Here is a 27246-nt window from a genome sequence, read left to right on the forward strand (position 1 = left end):
AATCCACGCACACACAAATTGTGGCTGCACAAGGAGCAGAAGAGTCGGATTCGGATTCGGATGCTTAAGTGCACACATCGATGCATACTTTTCGGTGCACTTGGACAAGGACACGGCACATGATTGATGTGGCCGACAATCCCGCTTGAGGGATGAAAATAGGGACCGGGGGAGGTGGTGGTGCGGGGCGGGGCGGGGGGAGAGCTTACATGCTCCTTACATGGCCATTAGATATATCATACGTGTCTTCAGCCACGGCTGACAGGGAAATAACATTTCTAGCTTGACTCCTCAACTCCGCTTTCCTCAGCCTTTTCTAAGGGGATTTGTGTGCGTAATATATTTGAACTGATTTCACTTTGATGCATCCAGGGGAATAGAATTCTGTGCAGGATAAATAGCACAAATACTGAATTGTATGGCTCTATATCCATTTAATGTTGACTTTCCCTGCAAGTTTAGTTATCCGACATCCAAATATAAAAATGTCCTACATGATGCGATTTAAAAAAGTGTTGTGTATAAAATTTGGATTTAAAAAAGTTTGTGAACATTATGGTAAATATTAAAATTTATAAAAATTCAAAACGTGTTTTTTAGAAAATTATTTTTATTTACGAAAAAGTTTTCTGTTATATTTCTGCTTGAGAGACTACTTTAGTTCACTTACTTTGTTTTATTACTACTTCAGAAAAAAATGGCCTTAATTGATAATTTTTAAAGATACCTAAATCAAAATACTTGCATGGCAAAACAACACCAGATCGCGATGTCTATCTGTTTAAATATTTTTTGCGTAGCAATCAATTAAATTAACAACTATTTTGTGTTGTTAAGCGATACAGAAAGCATACACAAAAATCAAAAATAATTACACAAATAAATTTATTTGTTTTGTTTTGCTGTACTTGCAACTTTGCATATTTTTGCGTAGCCATGTAAATGGCAAAGGAAAATGCTGAGGAGAAAGAAAAAAAGCGAAAAATAAAAGCAGAGAAATCTTGGCTATAAATACACGACGTCAGCGAACGGCGACAACGACAACGTTGGCACTCTAAGTGCCCCCCAATCTGTCCGCCTTTCCCCAACACCGCATCCCCAACTTTGGTGGCGGGACGGATCGGATCGGAAGGACGATGGTTCTCCGCTCTATGCCAAATGTAGTGGCCTCAGTACCACAGCAGCGCTCAAGAGTCGTCACATGGCTGGGGGCTACAGCTTGGGTCTGTCCTCGACGGTCTCTTCTCCTCTGCACAGTGGAAAGGAATACTTTTTGGGTTACACTAGAGAACCCTCCTCGAAAAATGCACTTGATTTCCCAGATGATAGCATTAAATGATGAATTTTTCTTATTAGAGGCAAAATATTACCACAAAAATATCACCTTCTTTTAAAAAAGCCCAGGAACTGGAGCAAATATTGTTATAAGTATTTCGTACAAAACGGTTTCGACAGACCTGATTAGCTTTCCATAAAAAATAAGGCTCAAACTATATTCACAATCAGTACAACTTATAAAAATATTCCTATAAATAAAGTGCTGGAACAGGCAAACATATTGAGTCAAAATTGCGAATATGTAATTTTAGATACCGCTTTAAAGATTATATTATATTATATATATATTATTATAATTTAAGATATACAGCAAAAATAAAACAGCTAACTAATAACCAAGCTGACGTCAAACAAGAAGGAAAGCGAACTTTAACAAACCGAAATTTATATATTGCTATTGCAAAAATTATATAAACATCTAAATTTCGATTAATTTGCATATAAGCTTTAAAAATTAAAGATATTGTTCATTGAGCTATATGATATCGCGTTCCGATTTAAATACAAATAAAAGCGTAATTTTAAACAAATAGTAAATTTAAATATTTTTTTTTATTTATTTTTAATTAGTATTCCGGTTGTTCCCATGGGAGCTACCTGAAAAATAAATAAATCTTTGAAAGTACTATACAGATTTCTTTAAGCTAGTGATGCTGATAAAGAATATTTATAGGGCCCCTCACTGTGTTCCAAACTTCTGACTGACAGGTATAAAAGACAATTATATTTGCTCAGAATGTTTATTGTTAAGAAAAATATGTACTCATTGCACCAAATTACAGCCACTGTGCAAAGCATCCATTTTGAAGTGAAAATATTTACGCAGCTCAGGACAGGAGAAGTGGTTCATGATGCCACGGCAATGGCAACATTTTAAGCTCCATCGGACAGGGAGAGCTTGGCACTGAAATAGTTGTGGAAAAAGTGAGGAATGTCCGTGGGAATCGTTTTGAGGTCAGAATTCACCAAAAATATCTTCAAGTGTGCGGAAAAAAATAACAAACATCCTTCAAAAATAGGGGGCACCCGGATTTGAACCGGGGACCTCTCGATCTGCAGTCGAATGCTCTACCCCTGAGCTATACCCCCAACTGTAGGAGTTGATTTTATTTCTGCTTACAGCTTATAAAGTTCAAATATGTAAAGAAAATGGTCAGGGGCCTATTGACCTACAGTCGAATGCTCTGCCACTGAGCTATACCCCCAAGTCGATTTTATGAACTTAATAGATTGAATGGGGCAGGTTATTTCCTTGGCATTTAAGTTAACATTTTCCATTTCAATTTTCTTGTTTACTTGGCAAAGCTAAATTATTACTGTTAATAATATTGGCCACGCCAATAAATTATAGATATTAAAAATATTTTTAAATTAAGGAATTATAATTGACGCACTCGCGTACATAGTTATAATTTGTTGTTACGACAGACATGAACAAATCGCCAATTCTGCGTTAGTTAAAATGTAACTTTTTAGAAACGAAATAGTTTATTGTTTATTGTTTAGCTTCATTTCTAAGATAAATAACCATACTTCAGAAACATTTTTCACCTATTGTTCGTAAAGGTATATTGTATTTGCTAAAAAGTGTAGGACAATTAAAAGACAGCGGTTCTGGCCAAACCTATATAATGAAGTCCATCTTGGTGTCCGTATGATCGAGATATATGAGCTATGTATTTGGGATTTAACATGAGGATTCTAGTTGTGCTTTCGTGGCACAAGTTTATTTTAAATTTTGGCCATGTCATATCTAACGCATTCAAATCCCGAAACTCTAAAGAGACAGTTATTGGGCGATATATATTGATTCGGCCGATGTCCATTGATACACAAATTGGGTTAATGTATGATTACCACAACTTCTGATCCTATCAACTTTATAGTTTCTTTGTATTCTACTTAGGATAGATCTTAAGTTTTCAACAATGTTAATCATGTTATTTTTTTTTGTGTATAAAAGTAAGGTTTTAATTTTTACGAGTGTGTCAAATTTATTAAGTATGCAACCCTAGCGGATTTCTCTCTCTGTTGTGTCTGCATCCGAACAGCATATAGGTTGTCTATATATTATGTACTAAATCTGTCGTTTTCCTTCAATATGTCAACGTTGTCGTGTTATAGCCCCTACTCCTCTCTCTCAGTCTGGTTCTGTTCTGTTGGTTCTGTTCTGGTTGCGTTGTCGTTGTCGTTGTCGCTGCTGAAATTTAATTAATGTGAAAATTTGCACAGACTCAGGCTATTTATAAGTTGTTGTAAGTGCTCGCCATGACATAGCCAACCCCTTTCCCCCCCCTCTGATGCCGCAGTGCCGCCGGTAAATGCCATGTGGAAATTGAAAATTGGGAATTTTCCCTGGAGAGCTAAAAGATAAACTTGGCTTTCCGAGGTCGGGGGAATATTTTTTGGGTTTTTGGCTAATTTAAATATGCAAAATGCTGCATGGATTGATTTTCGCTTCTGTTTGCCAAAGGTTGCTCTCATTTTGGTGGCCGTTGATGCACTAGGAGTGGGAAAACGGGAAATGGGAAGTGGAAAATGGAAAATGGGTAGGTGTGCGTGCTAGTGCCACAATCAAACACTTCAAAGTGAGCCTGAAAAGCCTCTGAACTCTGTCACTGCCAGGCGGCTCCTCTCGACACAATTTCGATCGACCTCCCAATACCTTTACCCTTATCGCCACGATGTGGATGCTCAGGTGGGCTTGGGGAGTTGGGGCTGGCCATGCCCCCTGCTGCCCCACAATGCCTAAGAGGTATACGGTGCGGCAGGTGTGGAGGGGTAGAGTGTAATTGAATTTTGATTTAAAGTCCTTTGATATATCAGAAACAAAGTGAAGTCTTCGACTCACTTACGCCAGCGACAGAACCGGGCTGGTCCAACTTAGGTCAATTCAATTCAATTTGGATGCCTTGCCCCTCTTCCCTCTCCCCCATCGCCCACATTTCACAGGCAAGTTAATCGATAAACCCTCATTCCTCCTACCAAAATCCGAAAGACCGAAAATCCAAAAATAATAAAAATTTTGGTGGAAGTAAGCTGAACCACATTGGGTGGGATGTGTGTGGGAAGTTGAAAAGTTGTTGCAATAATTGATTTGTTGCAGATGTTTTGGGGCTTCTCTGGCTTTGTCTGCACTCGCCAGGCATTTGCCAAATGGAATTGTTTCATTGAATTCGCTCTTTATCTTCCTTTTGTCTTTGCTTTTGTTGAATTGTTGTGATTATACAGTAATTACTTAGGTTAAACGAAATTTGTCTGTAAAGAAATGGTCGTGGACATTTAATTGCATTTAATATTGAAGGTCCGCATAAAGTCAACAATTCTTGTTCGAGATCTAATGCTGAGTCAAACTGTCGTTCTATTTATCCGTACAGACCTCAAGATCTTGTTAACAGACTGTTGTGAGATTGACCACTCCAACTTCCGAACTCATAAAAAGTTACGCCAACGTTAAGGCAACTATAATCGACATCGGAATAAAATATCGTTATTTAATTTTTTTTTTACTGACTCCTTTTAAGTAAAAGCTTTTACTTACACTGCTTTTTTATATATTACATTTTTAATAATTTTCCAAGATTTTAAAAATTCATACTTTCAAAAACTAAAGAGGATGTAATAAAGCGCTACTTGACTTCATTTGCTTCAGTATTTATTCAAGGACAAAGATAGGACTGAGCAAACAATGATTTGTTAAAATTTTATGAATCAAGCGGTGTTAATTAAGAACAACTGAATTTATTTTTTGTTTGTAAATTGTGATATTTGTCATATCATACATAGTGAAAAACTATAGTCAAAGCGAAGGTCTTACCTTTTATATAATCGTAGCTTTATCTACCGCTTTCAAATAAATATGCCAACAAATTGGACTGCGCGCCAACTGTTGTATATATCGACTAGCAGTTCATTCCAAATAAAAACAGCGAAATGTAACAATTTTGACCTGATCGTTTTATTGGCAGCTAAAGCGTATTGACGTCCGATTAGCGGCATTTTTTAACTAGATCTGCTTTATCATGGTTTTTAAACTGAACTCGGAAACTGAAATGGCTATACCAACTTGTCCAGTCTACTATCTACCTTATATGGTCGAAAATGACTGCTTTATTGGATTAAAACTTCTTACCAATTTTATAGTACCTTTTGCAAAATTATGCAAATGCTATGCAAATTTGAGAGCACGCACTCACGGTTGCCAAACCATGTACACTGTCCATAACACTTAATAATTCAAGAATAAGAAGATACAGTTTTCATAAACTTTTTACTTGTTAGACCGCTTTATCCCCATCTTCTTCACAGGCTTAGGTCAAGCACCCACTAATAGAGCCCTAACCCGAACCAAACTCATTATGGGCTCATTAAAGCCTAATTTAAATAAATTGCTTGAATTTAACCAACTCAACCCTTAGAAGTTGCGGAGTACTGCGCAAACTGTGGCAACTCTGGCGAAAAATATTTTTGTAATTCAAGGCGGGCGACAGAAAACGAGAAAATGAGACCAGAAACCATTCCCAAAGCGAAAATTCGTTCACCTTCTGTGGTGGCTCAGCCACGCCCCGTTTGGGGATGCTTTTCTGGTTTTCCATTCTCTGCTGCTGCAATGCAAACGATAATAGATCCACCAAGCTCTGGAGATTCCCACTTTTCCTCCTGCGTCAGGACCAAAATGTGTTTTCGAAAAAAAAAAAACAAAATTTAACAGGAAAAACGAATATAACGAACGGAAAACCCCCAAAAGCAGTGCACAGTTATTTTAATTAGAAACGAAGTAATTTGCATATTAAACACGAGATAGACAAAAAAAGAGGGGTGGCATACATGAGATAGAAGAGAGAGAAAATAAAATGAGATAGATGGATGCAAAATTTATCTGAAATTGAAAAATTACCAACTTAATTGGTAAAATGGGAAACAGAAACCAAAGCCGTCAATATAGCGAAAATAAAAATTTCACAGGTCGTTTATTCTCAGTCTCTGATTAACTTATAACCTTGCATAGTTCAAATTTGCACAGGGAAGTTCGATGTATTTTAGCGGCCATCAATCTAAAAGGCTCAAATTCAATTACATTTAGATATTTAGACGCAAAATAAAGAATTTAAAATGCAAAAAGCCAATCGAATTAAAATCTAAACAGGATACAGAATAATGTTCATAGTGAAATTAAATTAATGGGTTTACTTTACATCCATCGTTTTCAATTGACTACAGCTTTCAACAATACGTGGCTTTTGAAACTATAGCCTCAGTGTGCCCATATTAAGAGGCGTTGAGATAGAAAATAACTATTGTTCAATAGTTATTGTTCAAATGTATTCAACTGTCTTAACATTGTGATTAAAGTAGAAATTCTAAAGGAAATACATATATAGAATCTTAATTTAAATTATATAATATAATACACATACATTTGATATCCCAATTTAATTATTATTATTATTTAATTTGAATTAAAAAGATCGAAGTTTTCAATGTGCCTTCCTTTCAATACATACCAGGGCCATACATTGAAAAATAATAATTCTCTCTTTAATAGTTACATAGTGTACAGATATTATCCGAAAATAAGTAACGTTTTGTTTTTTTCTATCCTAAACTGTTTTGTTAAGCTGGAATTTCATACAAGTAATATTTAAGCAAGATATCCGAATCACAATAGTAAACTTAATCCGTAAAATTAATTTAAAGTACATTTTCAATGACCCTACGAATTACTTTGCTCTTTTAACACAGTTACACAAAGGAATCTCCCCCTAAGCCAAGCATTAAGGGGATGCCTTTAGATTAAAATTGACACTTAGTTGCGATTATCACGAAAAAGCTTTTTAGCCTGGCCAACTAAAACGGGCCGCAGGCATCTAACTGCAAAAGTGAGAGAATGAGCCAGCTGACATGGGGCACAACTTTGCCAGGGCAATCAGTCAATCACTCAGTTAGCCCATCACTCATTCACTCACGCATTCAGTTAGTCAGTCAGTCAATCAAACGAGGAGGAGTCAGAATGCCAAGTATCGCAGGTCGCTTGCGTCCCTGTCCTCAAATGCCCCAAAAGCGTTAAGTGTCCTATGTTTTGTCCTGTTGTTTATCCTTGTTTAGGAACGACAACAGCAACATCAAAGTGTCGGTCCCATCGAAAATTCAATTTCGATTCCGCTTTCTGCCCCAAAGGACATGCAAACCAAAACTGATTTCGAATGCAGCTCCTCAAACGGTAATCAAAACTCACCCGGAGCAGAGGGAGGCTATAAAATTTAAAAGAACCTGATGCCATGTAAACGGAGAAGTTAGTCTTGACCAAACCTTGAGTCCCTCAACTTTAGTGGTTCGGTGATAAACTTAAAGCAAGAATTTGCGGAAAACTGAGAGCGAAGTGGACAGTTGATATCTCTGATATTTTTGCAAGGCGTCTAAATTTAAAGTAAATTAAGATGTTACGATTTTTTGCTATTTAAAATGCAATAATACATTAAAGAAGAGAAGAACTGAAGAAAATTTAGAGTAGGGACTACAATCTCTTCGCTCTATTTCGTTTATTTGTTTCTGAAATATTAAAAATGCCTACTTAAGTAAATATTATTCATACCAAAAATGATTTTTTGATTTTCTTTTTTTAACTAAAAATAATATTTATTAAACGCATGTAAAAAGTCATAACTTTAACCTCAAAAAAAGGTTTTTCTAGCTTTTAGAAGTTTTCCCAAATGTCCTATTATTTTTTATGAATTTTAACTGACCACTTTTGGAAGAATATATTTCCTCTACATCGTACACCATTTTCATCCCCGGAATATGACAAACTATAAAAGTCCTGGTTACAAAAAGTGTCACAACAACTACCGGTCAGACACGCCCACAGCCCATGCAACATAAAAAACCAACGGAATTTTCGCATCATCATTATATAAACACAACCGTGAAAATTATCTGCTCAAGTGGAGCGGTCCACGGGGAAGGAGTAGCCGCAGGAGCAGCAGGACCTGGCCAAGTCCCAACAATGCCACGACCAAGCCCCCCACCAGCCATCCTCCCAACCTATCCACTAAAGTGCTGGCCAAAAAGCATTTAGAGGCAAACTCTGCGACGCGTCAAATGCCTCACGGGCAACTGAGTTGTACTTCCCCGTTCTTTGCCAGTCTCCTCCATTCTACATTCTCCGTGTTGGTTGTAACACGGCAAATAAAAATTGAAAGCAAATGAGACAGGAGAGACAGACATGGGCCGTGTGTAGTCAGCCTCCACGTTTACACTGAGAGAAAAAATCAACATATATATATTAATCTTTTATTTTGACAAAAGGTTAATCCTTCAAACTTAAACGTATCACCTAAACACACTTGACAAAATCATCTTATAAATATTGACTTATATCTATATAATATATATATATATAGTATTTTACAAAATTATTATTTAATAAAAGATGTGCATGAATTTTAACAAAATCGAATTAAGCTCTTTATTTTTGTTTGAAGAGTAGGTTTTTTTAATAAATACCAACTAAAAAACTAACTAAATAAAATGCATTATTAATTTATTATTTAATACACTGACCATTTACTATCGTTCAAATGGATAAGTTGTGTATTGAATTTATAAGGAATCTAAACTTTTGAATTACTACCCATCCAACACTAAATAGACCTGAATTTTTTAATGAGAAACGTATTGATCATAATAAAATTTTACTCTATAACCGATTCTCTAAAAAGTTTAGTTTTGAATACAATATGTTCTCGGTACATGCCAGCCGGCGTGTGCCTTTGTTCCTCCTGTGCTCGGTGTGTCCTGTGCCTTGACAGCTTGTGCTAAAAACGTTGAGTGTCTTCTTGGGGGGGGGATTGGGGGGTTTGCCTGCCCCAGCTCCTAGTTAATGCGTGACAGAAACACTCTCCCGCCGCACCCCTTCCCCATTTTGCGAATTCAAATTTGATGGCGGCTGCGGCTTCCTTCCACGCCCTTCGATTACCCCTCCCCATTACCATGGCCGGATGTGAGGCAACGGCAGCGGAGCTTGTCTATGTCGTCCTCGTCCTTTGTGCCCCTTCCCCTTCCACCGCCCTGCCCCTCAACTACCTGTCGCTGTCCTGATCCTGACTCAGGCTGAAAGTTTAAGCGAATTAAATTATTTGCTTTTTAGATTTCAATATTTCCGCAGCTGAGATTTCAGTCAATATCCATGGAGAGGCGGGCCGGGGAAATGTTTGCCGACTGAGGGTGTGGAGGCGTGTCTGGTATAAATTGGGTTTTTATGAAGTGTCCGTAATCATAAAATGCTTTAGGGCAAGTACTAAACATTTGTTGAATGTTCATTGAAACCCATTGTTGGTCGGAAAACATTTCATAAGACATGAATAGCACAACAATTCAGATTTTTAAAAAATGTTGTTAAGAAAAAAAAACATTTTTAAAGAGCGTTCAGTTTTTTGTTGTGTAGGATTCTTAAAAGGAACAACTTTTTTTTTATATGATAAGGAAATAAAAAGTTAAATGCCTAACTACAAATTTTAATCGGCTCGATATATTTAAAGTAGCTATCTATTTTTTTTATTTCCATTTATATCCAAATTCAGCCAATCTAAATTGTTGTAGTTATATATTACTAGTTATATACATATTACTATATAATATAATATAATCACTTTCTAACACGGTATTGTGGCCCGAAATAACCTTATCAAAAACGAAACCGAAATAATTTGTTTTTTGGAACCGAAACCGAAATATAAAGCAACCAGAATAACCGTTACCGATAACGATTAATACCGGTTCTGCTCATGTGTTAAAAAAAATGAGTCGTAAAACGTCTTAACAAATTAATAAGTCCAAATCAACACATAGAAATATAATACATCCTACCTAAAATCGAACTCCTTCTAATCATTTCTTGCATTAACAAAAAGTTATAATGTAAATATATAAATTATTGATTTTTTAAGCGGAAACTTCATAAGTTTGTTTTTAATTAAAAAGTTTTAATGTTATTTTTTAATTTTTTTTATAGTTTGGATGTTTTGAGAACTCTGACTTAAAGGAATTTCTTTTCATTTCATTGCTTTCATCTATTCCCATTCTTTTTTTGTCTGGAAAATGTGTCAGTAATTTCAATTGAGATTTTTTTCTTGCAGTGCATGTTTTAAAAGTGTATTCTCTGAAACAAATATGATTTTGAAAAGCGTAGCTTTCGTCCAAAATGACTTAATGGTACTCAATACATTAATAAGGTTCTATTGTTCTAATTAATTGATTCACAACTGTGATACAAAATTACTTTTCTAGTAGAGAAATGATGACAAAATATCTAATTTATCTATAAATTTGACAAATCATGGTTAATTGCTGCCATATGTCTTTCATATACTTCTTTATTAAAGATTTCAAGATTTTTCAGTTGGACGAACCCCCAAGTGTAACTAAGTTTGTCAAACTATATCCATTACGATTACCCTCTCTGTTAACTTGATTTCTCGTCGGTTAGGTAATAGCATACCAATCTCCGTTGGCTACCCCCTTTGCCTGTTCCTTTCGTGACAAATTACCCCTTAATATTTCACATGGTTTCGCATTCAACCATCAAAGTTTTAGTTGGCATGCCCAACTGAACACCGACCCCTCGCCATTTTCCACCTACCAGGGCAATTCTCAAATGATTTCCTAGCACGCTTTTGAGCTGAGCTTTTTTTGGGAAAATGTAAAAAGAAAACTGGGTTCCGCCCAGTTGAGTTTCGGTTGTGGGCTCCATTTCGGGTAATCACAATCATTAAAATAAATAATATACAAACAAGGACGGCCAGCCAAAGAGCCAAAATGCTACGTGCCTTCCGTTTCGCCCATTTTTGTCGTTGCTTTTCTTCTGGTTTGCCTTTTGCCATTTAAATTTCTACTCTAATTCAATTTGGTTGGGAGCTGAGTTGGCCTTTTTTAAATTTTCTCATCTAGGCCGGTCGGAAAAAATATCAAAATAAAGGCAAAAATTATTTCGAGTTGAAGGAAACCTTAAGCTTGATTATTATGGAGCCACTGAAAGTTAATTTTTTTTTTCTGCTGCGCAAAATGATTGCAGCAACGCAAAGGAGTTGGCCCAAAGTTTCCCAGAAAGGAGGAGAAAAACTATTCAGGCGCGCATTCATTTACCCATTCGCCCACCCCGTTTGCTTTTGCTTCTGTTTGTGCTGTTTGCTGGAGTGAGCCAGTCCATTGCATGCTTCAATGGTCGCGCAAAACATGCCATCATCATCATCATCAAAGGGAAATAACCTAAACGGCCACGAAGCCGCCTGTTCAGCTTGTTCTGGCCAGGCCCACACCTTCTGACCGAGTCGAACTTCGATTCAGATGCTGATTCCGATTCTGGCTTCGAATCCGATTCTGCAGCCGCTTTACACGCCCCACCACGGCAAAGTGAACCACTGCTGCAGGGCCCGCATTATTTTAGGGAACTGCACTCCGAACAAACCGGCAGACTCCTAGCAACAATTTTTATTTACCAGGACAACATTTGGATTGTGACTTAAAATAGTTAAAATATTTGGGTATTTACAAAAACTAATTTACTTTTCGAGTTAATTGAACAAAAACATTTTGCATATATCAAAGGATAAAAGTGTAAAAGTAAATAGCAGGGTAAGTCGTTTTCATCTATATTATCTATATATACCAAAAAGTAACGGGTATCTTGGGAGAATATCTATCACTGCTGACTCTTTAGCTTAAAAACCAAAACCTAAAAAATTACAAAAAAAATTAGTTGTATGCTGAATTTATTTTCCTAGTGCTTGACTAACTATTGCCTTAGAATTTTGAATACGTATTTGCTTATCAGCTACTTAGAGTTTCCAATTTTCCAGGCTTAAAAGGGGTTTGTGTTAAGTGCACATCTGCAGTGCAAATCGCCTCCTTCCTTCCTTTTCTGTCCGATTAGAGCTTGCACAACTGGCAGAATGGCAGTGGTGTTAGCCAAGTCATGGATCACTGTTGATTCGATGGTAATTGTGGGGAAGATTCTGTTTGGTTTGGCAGCGTTAATTGAACTCGCCTTTTCCGATTTCATTATGCCCCTTTAAAGGAGCCCACTGAGCAGAAGTTTATGAATTGGATTGCGTAGGATGTGGCTTGGAACTGATGCTTGATTGATTCCGCTTTTTTCTTCGATTTATTTTCTGTTTAATTAAAGTACATATTTTTAAAAAGAACCCAGAAGTTGTGGATTCATTTGCTTGGTTTCTAAATCAATACCTACAAGTGTTTAGTTTTCTGTTTATGCTTACTTGCTCAAAGTTCTACTCATAGGCTAATTTTGCCAAATAATAGCAGACTGGTCAAAATAATAATATAACCCCTATACATTTTAGTTTCATTTTTATACCGTAGATTTTAAAACTGTATTCTAAGGCTTTTTTTAAGCCACATATGTTGTAATTTGATACTATCGTTGTATTAATTTAAAACTCATCTTATTGATACATTTTTCATACCCAATAGTTTCAAATCATTTAGTTTATATGACAATTTTTTCTCGGGTGTTGTTATGACCATGCCAAACAATTTTTAGTTTTCTTCACAATTAATTGAGCGGCAAAGTGATACATTCTATCCTTATATTCTTTGCCATTTTGTAATTATGATGATAGGTAAGCATAAATTATTTAAGGCGTAAGTCCTGAAACTTCTCTTCCCTCGCCGTATCCACCGCAAACCGTTTGGACTGTGGGTACATTTCCGTTGCCCAATTCTGCCCCGCTAATTACCCCCGGGACTGGCGAGCCCTTGGATCAGCCACCCACAAACCCGAAACCCACACACACACACCCACACCCACACCCAGTGTGTGTGTCCAAAAGTGTGCGGCTGCTTTGGACGCAAAAGCGGGACTTTGGTTTGGCTTCGCGGTCGACACTGTTTAGTGAGCGGATGCGGGAGCGCTGGTTAAATGAAGCAAGTGCACACAAACAGGAAGTGGGAGGGGTGGGGAGGGGGGCGGATCTGGGTGACACGGGTTGAGCCTTATTAAAGGATTTTGTACTTAACGCTGGGCTGAGCACTCGCAAGGTGAGCGCGCGCATATTGATAAAAATAGTCATTAAAAGGGTTGTTCCTGCTCGTTGGCCCGCCCCACCTTTGTGCTTTATAAATACAATTTTCATTTAGCTTTGTGCATTGAAACATATTTAAATTAAGGAGCATCGGCTTGTAAAATGCACTCCCCTTCCAAGCCATCCGTCTCACATGTGAGCGCCGTTTCCATTCAGCGATTCAGGGTTTTCCCACAGTTTTCAATACGGGTTTGTCATTGTCCAAAGGCCAACGCCTCCTGCCGACCGGACTGGACCGGACTGGACTTATTTGCGCCGCCAAGCGTGCTCAATTGTGAGGCCCGTTGTTGGTCCTGGCTTGTCCGGTCGCTGGTGTCCTGCCTGTCATCCGTTCGATAAAATTAAAACGTCTGCTCATGTGCACAGGACCTGGGCCAGGTCCGAAGTTTGCTTGCTTTGTTTATCGACTTGGCAATGTCCTGCTGTCATATCCCTCGCTCCACTTCCCCGGTTAACTCATTTGACTCATCCTTGGTAAGAAACTGTTTATGGGCGGCCTCATTTCCATATAGTTGTAGTTTGTTTTCAAAAGCCATGTCTCGGGAAAATAATATTTAATGCATACATTAAAATAAATTGCCTATATTTAATGTTATTTTGTTTAATTTGTGTTTATGAGATAGGCTCTTGATCTTAATTTAAAATTCCAGCGTATGCCCAATTCGACTTTATTTTTTCCCCTCAGGCTGGTTAAAACTTTTCATCGTCCTTGTGCTCTCTTTGTAATTTGCATGTCCGGCGACTTCGTCCTCATCATCATCGGATGCACAGCTGCTGGATTTACAAGCCATTTTTTATGACAACAATTTTGCCAACTCTTCACTTCAGTTATTTATCGATAATTGGAAATTGCGGCAACAACAGACACCAACAGCAACAGCATCAATAACAGCGAAAGGTCAGCATTTGGCATTCATTGGCCAATTTATAGGATAACCTCTCGTTCTGGTTATGCCGGACTCATGACCCATGATTGCAAATTCGGTTCTTCTGGAAATGCAAGAGAATTGCAACTTAAAGTTGCGACGGTCTAAGACCCCATTATCTCAACTCTAGCAATTTAATTCAATTTTGAGAAAATGAACATAATAGGTAATCTTGTGCCTCAAGGAAACTGTCTACCCTTGGATTTAAGAGTTTGCCTTCCATGTCCTTTATTTTTAGCAATGTGATATTGATACACCGATTTATTCGCGCAACGACGCTCCAATGAAAATGTCATTAAGCGCGAAAAAAGGTCGGTGGCAGCCATTCCTCACTGTTGGCCCTTTTTGCACCCGCCTGAAACAATAAACTTCAGTTCCCCATGGTTTTCTCCTGCGGTTGCTGCACTTTTCCGATAAGCATTGAATCCACGTGCCACCCACCGCCACCCAAAACACATCCCCTTTTTCCGTACTGTGTACTGTTATTAGCGGGCTGGATGGGGCGACATTGTGTTGCATCGACGGGCTGGCTAATGAGTTGCTAATTAGACATGTGTGTGCTTAAATCTGGCTTTAAATGACAATGTGTTGCCGTATGGTCGTTTTAAGTTGCAATTAGATGGCAGGTATTCGTTCGCCCCGAATGAGTCATTGCCTGGATAGAACGCTAAACTTACACTCAGAAAAAAAAAGACTTAAAATGTCAATTTTACATTTATATATTAATATATGTTAAAGATTCCGACACTAAAAAGAATGTGTAAATATTCTTGAACAGCATTTTTAGACAAGATGATTAAGATATTTTCGCCCGTTTGTCAATTTGTCAATTTTCGTATAATTTTTTTATCAGTTCAAATTTATTAAATACCGATTTTGTTTTAAATTTTTGAGTTGAAAAAATATTTAAAATTTGTTGTTTAAAATATTTAAAATATGTAAAAGGCTATAAGAATTTTTTCCTTACCTTACCCATTTAGGAATATTTGTCGTGAATGCATTTTTTGTAAGCGTAGCACCAAAAAAATTTATAAAATACAGAACATTTAGGAGACACTTACACTTACTCAAAACAAACTTAGTTTTCATTATAATATCTAGAAGTGCTCCTGAAAAAACGGGGTGAAAAAAGGTACCCCAAAAGAATTTGTATCATTCATTAACCTCTTTAATTAAAAGGCCACTTTTAAACTAATAAACCATAACGACTTTGGCCACTTTGTTCCGATTTATTTTCAACAGAACAGTATTTTAAATTGTATTTGCAAGACGAATCCATCTGTACCATCATCACAGCTAATGGCATTGGATGCGCTTTTAAAGACCACTTAATAGAACTACTTGATTATCAGGCCAAGCTTGATTTCCCTTGAAGTGCTTACTAGCGCGCTTACCTCGCTTCAAGGCAACTTTCACTCAACCTAGTGAAAGCGCCTGGCCCCGATGGCATTTAAAGCTTTTTCCTGCGGTGAAATTCCCAGCAGACTTTTATGTGCATAATCGTAATCGCAATCATAATCATAATCCTTTCAAATCGTGTAATTAAAATGTGTGCATATAATGCTTTCAATTATAAATGAGAGTGGAGACCAGGAGAATGGAACGGAGAGAGCGAGAGAGAGAGAGAGATAGAGAGAGAGAATCGCAATAGGGAATGTAATTTGCAGGCCCACATGGTGTACATTCTTTTTCCCTCACTCATAGATGAAGATAAATTGAAATTTCATTAAGAAAGTTGTGTTAGAGGGAGACGGCTGGTCGTGTCACTTCAAAATTGAAATGTGTAATGGCTGAATTGTGGATGTGTGTCTATGTGTCCGCTTGCCTGTGTGTGTGGGCGCACTTCAGCGACTTAATTGTGTCGCGTTAACGTCAAACACATGCAACAAACATGAGCAAACAAATGCTTCCTGTGTGCTGTGTTTCTCTGTGTCTGTGTGTGTGTGTGTGTGTGTGTGTGTGTGTGTGTGTGTTTGTGGGTGTGTGTATGGTTGTGTGTGTCAGCCCCGTGTTGACAGATTCAACCACCCAAACAAAAAGGCAGCCCCACCGCCCCCGCTGCCAGCACACAAAGCCACTCTTTTATTTCATAGAAGAAACACATACACACACTCACTCGAGCGGCAAAAACATATCCGCACACATCCGATGTTGCGCCACACCCCACCCGCCCACTCCGCCTTTGTTTCCAGCCAGCACCCCCATTACCACCTGTCATAAATTTGCATGCGCGCATACGTTGGGTCCCATAAAACACACGTACATATTTCTGTTTTCTGGACGAGGCGTTGCTGGAATACCCTTTAACAATGTGTCTTAAAGCTGAAATTTCAAAATCTCCTCTATCAGAAGGACAGTTTTAAATCCGATATCTATTATGCCTGACAAAAGACTTTGAAGAACCCAAGACACTTAGAAAATATCATCATTCTAATGCCCATAGGCAATAAAATATATATCATAAATAAAATAAATAAAATAAGCAAAGTACTGAACAAGATTCATTTACTTAACAAATCTGTTAAGACTCTTAATAATATACATAATACATTTTAAGTAAAATTATATTTTTAAGATTTTTTTTTAAGATTTACATTATAAATTAACATTAAAATATGTTTTAAAATACTTGATAAATTTTTGGCAAATAGATATTATGGTTTCTCCGCTTAATCTCCGCAAACATTATAATAGCAGGCGAGTCATCTAAAGTTATCTACAAAAAAAATGTGTTCTGCTGCTTCATCGCCTGGCCAAAAATGAAAAAAAAATTCAAATAACCAATGACTGGAATATTTTTGATAGGCAAGAGCAGCTGTTCCAACTTGCGACGGCACCCGCACACACGATTACTGAGGACGAGGCAGACGAAAGCTTATGCATAATAGACATATGTGTGTGAATGGGTGGAAAATCCATTTTCATAACCGACTCAGTCTCGGAGTCCTTTTCATTCATTCGGCCCGGGACACTTGGTGGGCGATTATGACCAAGCTAAAAATATCGCGAGCACATGGAAATTTTCAAACGACCACTAGGCAGTCATTGTCCGGGTCAAATTGGATTTTCGAGTCGAAAAGGACAAGCTCCTGTGTCTTGGCCATATGTCGGTGGCCGGGCGCTGATAAGTTTTAAGCCTTCGAGTGCTAATCAAACGCCGACTGGGCAATCAATTTGGTGGCGAGCTCTTTTAATGAAGCCGCCTCGCTCCAATGGCTCAGCCTGTTGCATGTCGGTGTGGGTTCGTGGATAGCTGGATGGGTGCTTTGGCAAAAGGACGAGTGAAAAGTGAAAGGCAGCTCTGCAAAGCGGTCAGCTCTCAACTCAATCCAACCTCCGTTTCGCCCCTTCGCCCCTGATTCCGGTTCCCCGGTTCCCCGGATTCCGGATTCCGGGTCCCTTTCCCCGACTGTTGTGGCCAGTTGACAGTTTCATTAGTTGGTTTACATGGCCGAACGGAGAGAGGGACGGCATTGTTTGCACTGTATCGCCATGTTGTGCAGGATATTGGCTGGCATTCTCTGTGGATGTGCATGTGGGTGGCTTGTTGTCACTGTTGTCGGTTGTCGGTTGTCGGTTGCCGACTTGCTGGTTACTGGTTGCTGTGTTGCTGGTGTGTTGTCTTGTCTTGTTGTGGCACACACACCGGATGTCGACCGATAAGTTTAGGCCCTCGTCATGCTGCCATCTCAAGATTAACCAGCTGAAAGCTTTCATAACTCGATTTAAATCTTGACTTTTCGAAAGGCTGCTGCCGATCTTCACCTGCACCCTCCTCTCTTGGCTGGTTGAATATTGGGAAAGTTTATGGCAGCACTAACTGAAGTTTGACACAAAGGGCTCAAAATTCATCGGTTTGACTTAAGTGCATTGAGTGCATTGAGTTTATGCTTTTAATAACCTTGGAAATGATATTTATTTAATGTACAATTTATATGTTTATCCTTGATCTGCAGCCTAACGAGAATCGAAATCCATCTTTCCGTCTGTCTGTCATGTTTAACCATTGGAAAATACCAATTTTATTAAAATGTAAACTTCGGTGTTTTATGTTTTCTGAAATACGACTTAAGTTTTATAAAAATCAAAATTCTCTTTTATAAAACTGCCATAGAAAAGAACAGAAATTAATCGGCCTTGACTTTATTTAAACGTACCCTTATAATATGTATAACAAAATTAACTAGCACTGTTTGATTAAATGCAAATCTGCAAGTACAAAAAAAACTTTGGCATGCCAAAATTTGTTTCCTTACTCGTTAATTTAACGGGCAATAACAGTATGTGTGCATGTAGTACATACATTCAACCAGTTCACACTTTTATTGTTTTTTGCAATTTCTTAATCAATAAAGATATGGAGCTGTAACTTTGCGAAGAAATTACTTAAGGAAAAGGTTAAACCAAAATGTCTTGCCGATCGGAGCACACCCACATCATTGCCCTAACCAACATGGCGGATGTTTAATATTTGTTTTTACACGTTTTAGTATTTCTATGCCCTTTTACTCGTAGAGTTAAAGGTTATATTGTGATCGTTGAAAAGTATGTAACAGGTAGAAAGAAGCGTTTCCGGCCCTATAAATATATATTCTTGATCAGGACCAATAGCCGAGTTTATCTAACCATGTCCTTCTTCCCGTTTGTCCGTCTGTCAAACGTCGAGATCTCGGAAAATACAAAAGCTAGAGTTTTGGGTCTTGGAATGAAGATTTTAGTTTTTTCTACACAGCGCATGTTTATTTCTAACGCCCACAAATCCCACTTAACACTTTTGTCACGTCGCTCTGAGACATATTAGGTGTTGGACTCGGTGCGTGCGTTTCGGTCATATCATCGGTACACACAAAAATTTTAAATATCGAGCTGATATTTTGTAAGTTATGTGATTTTGAAGTGCTCTGCCGCCGTTCTTCCGCTGCTCTACCGCTGCTCTACCGCTGCTCTACCGCTGCTCTACCGCTGCTCTACCGCTGCTCTACCGCTGCTCTACCGCTGCTCTACCGCTGCTCTCCCGCTGCTCTACCGCTGCTCTACCGCTGCTCTACCGCTGCTCTACCGCTGCTGTACCGGTAATCGCTGCAGTATCGCTTATATCGTTCTCTCTTGTTTTAAAATAAACAGGTTTTTTGCTCTTATCAAACTTACTACTACAAAATTATTATTCTGTTAAATAAATAAGAAATATTTTGTTTTAGCCATTACATTTGTATACTCGTTAGTAGAAAAACAAAATCGTGCTGATCATTGTATTCAGGGTCGTAAGCACATTCTCCGACCTGTTACATACATGTTTACTTACACAATACACCCTAAGTGGTATTAATGTGAATGTGCTATTATAAAATCACTGCTGTGCAAACACCTGCCAATCACCTTTATTCTTCAGTCATGACAAACCAACACTTCTCGGCGCTTAACCCTTTTAAGCACATGTTCAAAATCAGCATCATTCCAAATCGTCCAATCCAATTCCATCACAATCGAACATGTCTAACGCACAACAGACAAATATTTTCATTTCGCTTTGTCCGTGAGCGTTCGCTCTGCTGACCCATAAAAAACGGACGGTGACCCGGGACCAGGGAATTTTGGGGAAAAGACGATCAGAGTGAACACAAGTCAACTCATAGCACTGCACGCACAGGTTGGCATCCATGTGTTGACCAAGAAGGTAGCCATGCAACATCAAACTGGCTTTGACTGTCAGCGTCAGGCAATAACCTTAGGTACAGTGGCAAAAATGATTGTTAAGGAAATAGACATCGGCCATAACATTGTAAACACTTTTTTTCAAGAACACAAATTTTACATTGTATTTTTTTAATTACTGAAGAAAAGATTAGGCGGTTCAAAAGAAAAAAGTTCAGTTGATCTAGCACGAAGAGACTCCAAAAACTTTATTTTGTTTGATTTTGTGGTTATAGTTGACCAAGAACTGCTGAATTAACAGGATTATGGTTATACAAATTAAAGTATTTAAAATCTTGACTTGGGAAGAAATACAATCAATGAAATTTATACGAGTATAATATGAGTAAACTAAGTAACACTAACACAAAACCCAAAAAGCATCGCGAAGGGCATAGTTAAATCTAAAAATTGGCAGACTCTTAATCGGATGGATAAAAACAACTACAAAATAAATGTAATGGTGTTAATGCTAAGCAAAATGTTTAAAAATTTCGAAGATAATTGAAGTGCATCAATAAGTTTGTTTTGAAAATATACAAATACATAAATATTGACAATGAACATATAAAATAAACATACCTTCTGTATGGGAAACCTTGTTTTCCTTACAATTAACGGGTATTAAAAAAGCTTTACCTTATGATGGGTTTATTGTTTTAGGCAGAATCGGAACATTTTGTATATATTCAAAATTTAAAAAATAATGTTAGATCCTTTTTTAAATTCATTCATTTTTCGCAGTGAGCAAACAAAAGCGGCGTATCCTGACAGTCGTTACACAACACAGTGGTACTCTGTACAACACAAAATACCTATGCCAACTGCCACCCACCGCCAGCATCCAATTGTTGGCATGTCCTCTCGCTGCCTGCATATGTATGAGCTAGGGCAAACACGCGATATAGTCCTGTCCTGCTTCGGTCTCCGGTCTCCCAGGGCCGGATCTTCTTTCGTCCTTTTTGCCCGTTTTTATACAGGAGGCGTGCCCATACGTGTCCTTTGGTCATCATCGAGTTGAGTTCGGCATATGTGTGCCACAATGTGCGCTGGTGGGAGTGGTTGTGTAGGTGTGTGTTTGCTTGTGCCTATAAAAGTGAACGGAAGTTAATACGTTTACCGTTTGTTGCCCTACTTTCAACCATACGGCATATCCCACAGCGAATCTAATTTAAAGACTAAATTACTCCTAAAAGTGGTTTAACTTAAAGTTAAGTATATAATTCTTTGGTATTTAGTTATATTGAACTTAAAATTAATATCTTCCAAATTCTGAAAAGTTAAATATTACATTTGAAGGCTAAACAAATTGTTAGTTCCAGAGTTAAAAAATTTTAACTTTAATTTAATTTTAAAATTACTTGTATTGATTTATCTTAATTTGTAAACTTGATAAAGTTTTTAATAAATATTAAACATAGCCACGTCTAGTTTTTTTTTAAGTTCATTTTCCTAAAGGTCACACAGGATTCGTATATATCTGTTTGCTCTGCGCAGGTGGCGCAATATACATTGTTTCGGCCAGTTCTTATTGCTGTAGTTATTCCTATAGTTGCTGTTGTTGTTGTTTTGTTTTTGTTCTATGGATGGAGGCAAAATGGGCAGAAATTGAATTGCGTTAATACTCTTATGGCATTTACGATTATAGGAAGAGACCGGTGGATATATCCAGTGGTTGGTGGGGGCTCTGTAATAAATTGCGAAAATAAAAACGCATATGAAAATCTATGATAACACAACCAAGAGTTGTTGGCTCAAATTTGTCGAATATAAGATACCTTTTTAGGTAAACGATTTAGCTTTAAATATTCAATTCTGTTTTCTCAGATCATTTTTATCAAATTGTGGAGCCAGAAAACCCTTTGTTACTCCCCCTAAAAGTTTAACACACAATATAAATTTATGTAAGCATGTGAAAAATAATAATGAAGCAGTTGTGATAAAAGCATTTTTGGTTAAGCCACAATGTTTTGTACTTACTCCTTACTTTTCAATTACAGACGACAGGGTATACGTAGGCATCAAATTGAGATTAAGTGCAGGGCAGGACACTTGGGACTGCCAGTGGTTATACATAGGTGGCAGAATCCTGTGTATACATACATACGCACAGATGGATGCTGGAACGGGGATCCCTGGGATTCGAGCCTTATAAAATATTTATGTGTTCCGACATGGCAGTAATTGTTATGTTGGGCTTATGGAATTTTTGGCTGGGTATACATTTATTCACTTTCCGTTGTTCTGTTTATTGAGTGCCGGTGATGCTGCACACATTTTGGTTTGAAAGAATGCCTGGAATAACTGCAGAAAATTATAATCCTGTAAGCACACCATTTTGCCCTCGTTTCGGCTTTCTTACTTTATTTCTCTTACTTTTTAGATTTTAAATTCTGCCTGGCATTTGGCATAAGCCAAATGAATCCGCTGGCTTCATTGCCGTTGTCCCTGGCAAAATTGCATTATTATATATTAGTTCCTCTGGCCCCTCCGAATTCGCAGTAAAGCACCTGGTTCAGCTTCGACTGGAGCTTGAGCTGCCAGCTCCTTTGACATTTTCTTAATACACTAAAAGCCAACGTCATAGTTCAAAGTCGGAGCGGCACTTAGGCAACGGCAAATTCAACTGCAGCATCCGCCACCTCTTCGCTTCCAGTTTATCCCTCTCCCCTCGCAGCTCGACTCCTATACACTAAAAACAATGTTACCTACCGTATTTATCGAGTGATTGAGCATACACTTACTATCTGTTACTACGTAAGTATTTATCTTGAATACTTCATACAAAATATTAAGAGAGCCGAAGCTCTTAATTCATAATTACTTATGAATTGAAAACGGCATTTGCATTTTCAACACTGAATAAAAAGCTTATTACAGGAATAAAAGTTAATGGAGCTTCTTTATAAAGTATAACAAATAAAGCATAGCTTTTTAACTCGTTTTTTTTAACATTCGGTGTTGAATTTCTTACACTAAGTAAACACCCAAAAAATAAACCAAAAAGTATTCAAATGAAATACTTCTTAGGAAGGCTAGCAAATCTTAACATGGCAACAATTTTAATATATTAGCTATTTGTAAACTTCTTAGATCGTTTTGATATAACATTTAAACTACATTAATATCTTAGTCGTTTAGAAGTCGCTTTAAGCAAAACCGCTTGTGAACGTATGCAACATATTTATAAAAAATGATTACATTACAATAAAACTAAACAAATCGCTGATTTTGAAAGTTTTTCTTCTTGGTGTACGGACTTTTCCACTTCCTTTGGAAGTACGTATTTTTTTTACAATATTTCCACTTTGATTCAATTTCTTAATACCTTTAAGTTAACATCCGCTTTGGCAGGGACTTCCTTGGCGAGCAAAGAATGGGAGCGCGCCAGAGACTTCCTGCCAGTGAGCAGAGTACTTTGGCATTATCCTTGCAATCAGCGCAACTGTAAATCACACACACTCACACACACACCACTCAAGCGGGAACTATTAGAATAGTTGACACACACAGTTGGAGACCGAGAGACACAACTAAAAATGGCATCGGGAAATGATGCTCGCTCGGTTTGGCCGGAGCATCCTTTTGTATTATGGATGTGGCCGTAACACGCTAGCAAACACTGCACGCGCAGGACACACATTTCCACCGCTCTCCTCCGGCCTCATCATCGCCATCCTGTCGTTTTCCATGGAGCTCCCTCGTCCTTCTTCTGGCTTCTGGCTTCAGGACTCAGGACGCAGTGTCGTCCGCTTCGTCGCCACACTGACGGATATTCCGGTGCTTGTGTCAAACGCTTGTCATTTTATACAGTCACCACCCCTCACCACCCCTCACCGCCTCACCGCACACCTCCCACACACTAGCACTCACAAGCTCACTGCCCCGCTTTTATCGGCTTAAAATGCGAAAATTGCAAATAAATACGCTAAGGTTTTTCTACTTCTTCGAATTGAGCACTTCGTTGTGCTGCCTTGGCTGTTAAATTATTTACTTGGTTTTTATTTGACGTTAAACGCTCGGGACTTCAGATTCGATTGTCGAAGTATGCACAAGTGCACTGAGACTTAAAAGAGAATACATACTTTAGATTTGGTTAAATTTGTTCATACTTAATATGTGAAATTCACATATAACGGCACATAAATCTCATGGGAATAATTGAAGAAGTTAAAATTAAAATTAAAATAGTTTATTGCACAAAATCCAATTTATAAATCACTTTTTTTCATGAAATATGAAACTATTTAATAGGTACATACAATTTTGGTAATACCAATTTTTGCGCAATATGGACTATGTTGTTCAAGAGGCATAAGCTAAGTTTCGTATGTCAAACAACCGAATATTTCAGTTTTGTATAAAAGGTTACTGATTTCATCAACCAATGCAAAATATTTAACTTTGCTTTTTAGATTTTAACTACTCAGCCAACAATTTCTTTAAAAGCTTTGATGTCACTTCTAACTCAAACTTTAGCTGATTGAATGGAAATATGAATTTGGAAACATTTCATCAGAGTAATTTATTTCAGTGCTACGCTTAGAGTTGCAGATACAAAACATGCGTGCGAGATACAATTTCGATCGTTAGTTCAATGGCTCGTGCCATTTGCCAACGTGCAAATCCTTCTAAATCAGACCCGCACCAACCCCCCGATGCGATGTAGTTGGCCATGTTCATTTTGTGTACGCGCCACGAGTGCTGTCCAAATAATAGCTGGCATCCATCCATCCATCCATCCATCCATCCATCCATCCATCCATCCATCCATCCGAGCCAGTTCGAGATTGCAGATGAAAGTCTGGCCAGTGTTTGGGCTTCCTGGCAGGAGGATTGGAGCAGATTGGAGCAGAACCGATGGGAAGGCGTAAAGCCTTTTTTTTGCTTGTTTGACGTTGTGTTGAGTGGAAATGGAATTGATGTTGGGCTACTTCACTTGGGGTCGGGGTTAGATGTTAGATGTTCCCAGTTTGTTACCGATAAATATTAATTCAGCCAGTGATTGCTGTGAAAAGTCCCACCTTTCGTGAACAAGACTCCCGCCCTAGGCGGGAATATCCTCGGTTTCCTCCTTCGCAACCCTCCTTTGATTCCCTTTTTTTACGTAGCCCAACGAGTTCCAGTTTCAGACGCGGCATGTGTCAGCATTTGACACATTTCATTTACATTTTTTGTTTCCCCTTTCCCTTTCCCTTTCCGTTTTCCAGGCCTTCTGCCCATTGTCCATTCAAATGTGAAAAACATATCGGGTTTGCATTCAATTTTCCTCAGCTTTCTTTTTTTTTACTTTTTGGGTCGATTTCCCAGCCACGTGCGACGAGGCTGCAGAAGGACTTCAGACGGTGGTGATGGTGGTGTGCTAAGTAAACACAGCAGGATGCTGTTGGCAAGGGGTTAAGGCGAGATAATTAGTTACTTTGTGTCCTTGCGGTTGGTCAGCCTCCCTGTGTCTCTGCTCGGGCGCGCCACTTGTGTCTGTGAGGAACATTTGTGGTAGTTGGCGCGTGCCTTAGTCCAGTGGAGCCTCAGAATGGAGTTCACAGGACCGGAGACCCGCAAAGTGAGGAGTTTGGTTTGTCTGTCTCGGTCGTCGTATTTGTATTGGTTGAGTGTATTTGCTTATGCTCTCTACGGTCTGTAGGGTTAATTGAATTTGCTTTTGAGGTTCCTTTTTATCAGAGAAGGTGGCAGGGGGCGTGGTGGGGTGGTATGGCCGATTTGAGGAGCTTTTGCCACATTCTCGTACTGGTATGTCTATGCAACTGATTTATAAATATGCATGAACTGACTTCACAACTGATTGGACCCAACTGAAGTCAAAATTTTGAATTTAATGTTTTGGGTCAGAAAATCGAAAAGCTGAATTGATTAAATGGACACCTGTAAAATTATTCATAAGTATTCTATGTGGTTCTAGTATTTAATAAAAAAATAGCATTGACCCATATTTTCAAGAAACAAAAGCCTTTAAAATTTAAATTAATTTAAATAAACATGTTGTGGGATGTTTAAAATGAGTAAGAAAATGAAGAAATTTAAATACAAATGTTTACTTAAACATTCACATATATTTATAAGGATTGACTTACCGAAGTTTATTACATTTTATATGCGGATATTTGTTATACTCGTCAGAGGGTATTATAAAATTGGCCATGAGCACGTTTTAAAAAAAATATAAAATTTTAGCTTTGCTGTTTTTTTTATTTTTTGGATAAAATTCTTTCAGATATAACTGCGCTGGTTTTCAATTTTCGTTTTTTGTCAACCAATTTCAATTAACCGGCTGCACAAGAAAAATGCAGGCTAAATGCAGTAAAGCAAGTGTCGCTAAAACACAAACCACAACTGACATTATTCTACTTTGGGTTTGACTTCGCTTAGTTCAGGGGTAAAAAAGTTTTTAATTTGCTTTCATAGCCTTTTAAACTTTTTAGATTCGTTTTTTTTTCGTCTATGTGTACACAATTTGGTGGCAGATTAAATAAGCAAGCAAAGCGTACATGTATATGTATAACCTGAAATATACATATGAATGAAACACCTTTCAGCGAGTTTGTGCGCAGAAAAGTATGCAACAGAAATTTCGGGGTCGCGCTTTTCGTGCTACATTTAAAGCTTAATAAGCGTTTCAGCTGCTCAACTTTAATATGGAAAGCATGTGTGAAGGGAGGGTAGTCTTTTTTTTTTTTGGAAGAATGGCGAAAGTGGGCTTGGTTGTCTGTAAGCATACAATTTGGAAGAATTTGGGGCTGGATTTGCGGGTTACAGTGTAAGCAGCCAATCAAGAAAATCATGAGATAAGTTGGGTTACACCTTTTTTAACATAATTGAAGAATGTGAGTGGACTAAAAAAGTATGTTTGTTATAAAATTGAAGGACCAGACCATCCTTCTTAAGTTTAAATTATTGCAGAAAGGCATTAGAAATAAGACATTTGGAAAAGATTTACCCAGATAGCTTAAAAATTGGCAGATTGAATCGTGTAGAATCGGCGGACTTGAATTATGCTGATCAATCATATTTGTATTTGTATTTATTATAAAATTTCATCCTAACGCTACAAGTTTGGAACTTATAAGTTAAAGCGCTAGTCACTACGAGTTTGCAAATATCTAATTGTTACATTATACTTAAAACTAATTTTCATAAAAACTAACCTAAGTCGCCTTCTATTTTTACTTTAATTT

General features: G+C 37.9%; 1 non-coding gene across 1 annotated transcript; it reads right to left on the bottom strand.

The window, feature by feature from the left end:
* Positions 1-2355: 2355 nt before the first annotated feature.
* Positions 2356-2427, bottom strand: Trnac-gca. The gene has a single exon. It is a non-coding gene; the product is annotated as a tRNA-Cys (tRNA).
* Positions 2428-27246: the final 24819 nt, after the last annotated feature.

The sequence above is a fragment of the Drosophila elegans genome, unplaced genomic scaffold (genome assembly GCF_018152505.1).
Source record: "Drosophila elegans isolate 14027-0461.03 unplaced genomic scaffold, ASM1815250v1 contig_208, whole genome shotgun sequence".
In the NCBI taxonomy this organism is placed as follows: Eukaryota; Metazoa; Arthropoda; class Insecta; order Diptera; family Drosophilidae; genus Drosophila; species Drosophila elegans.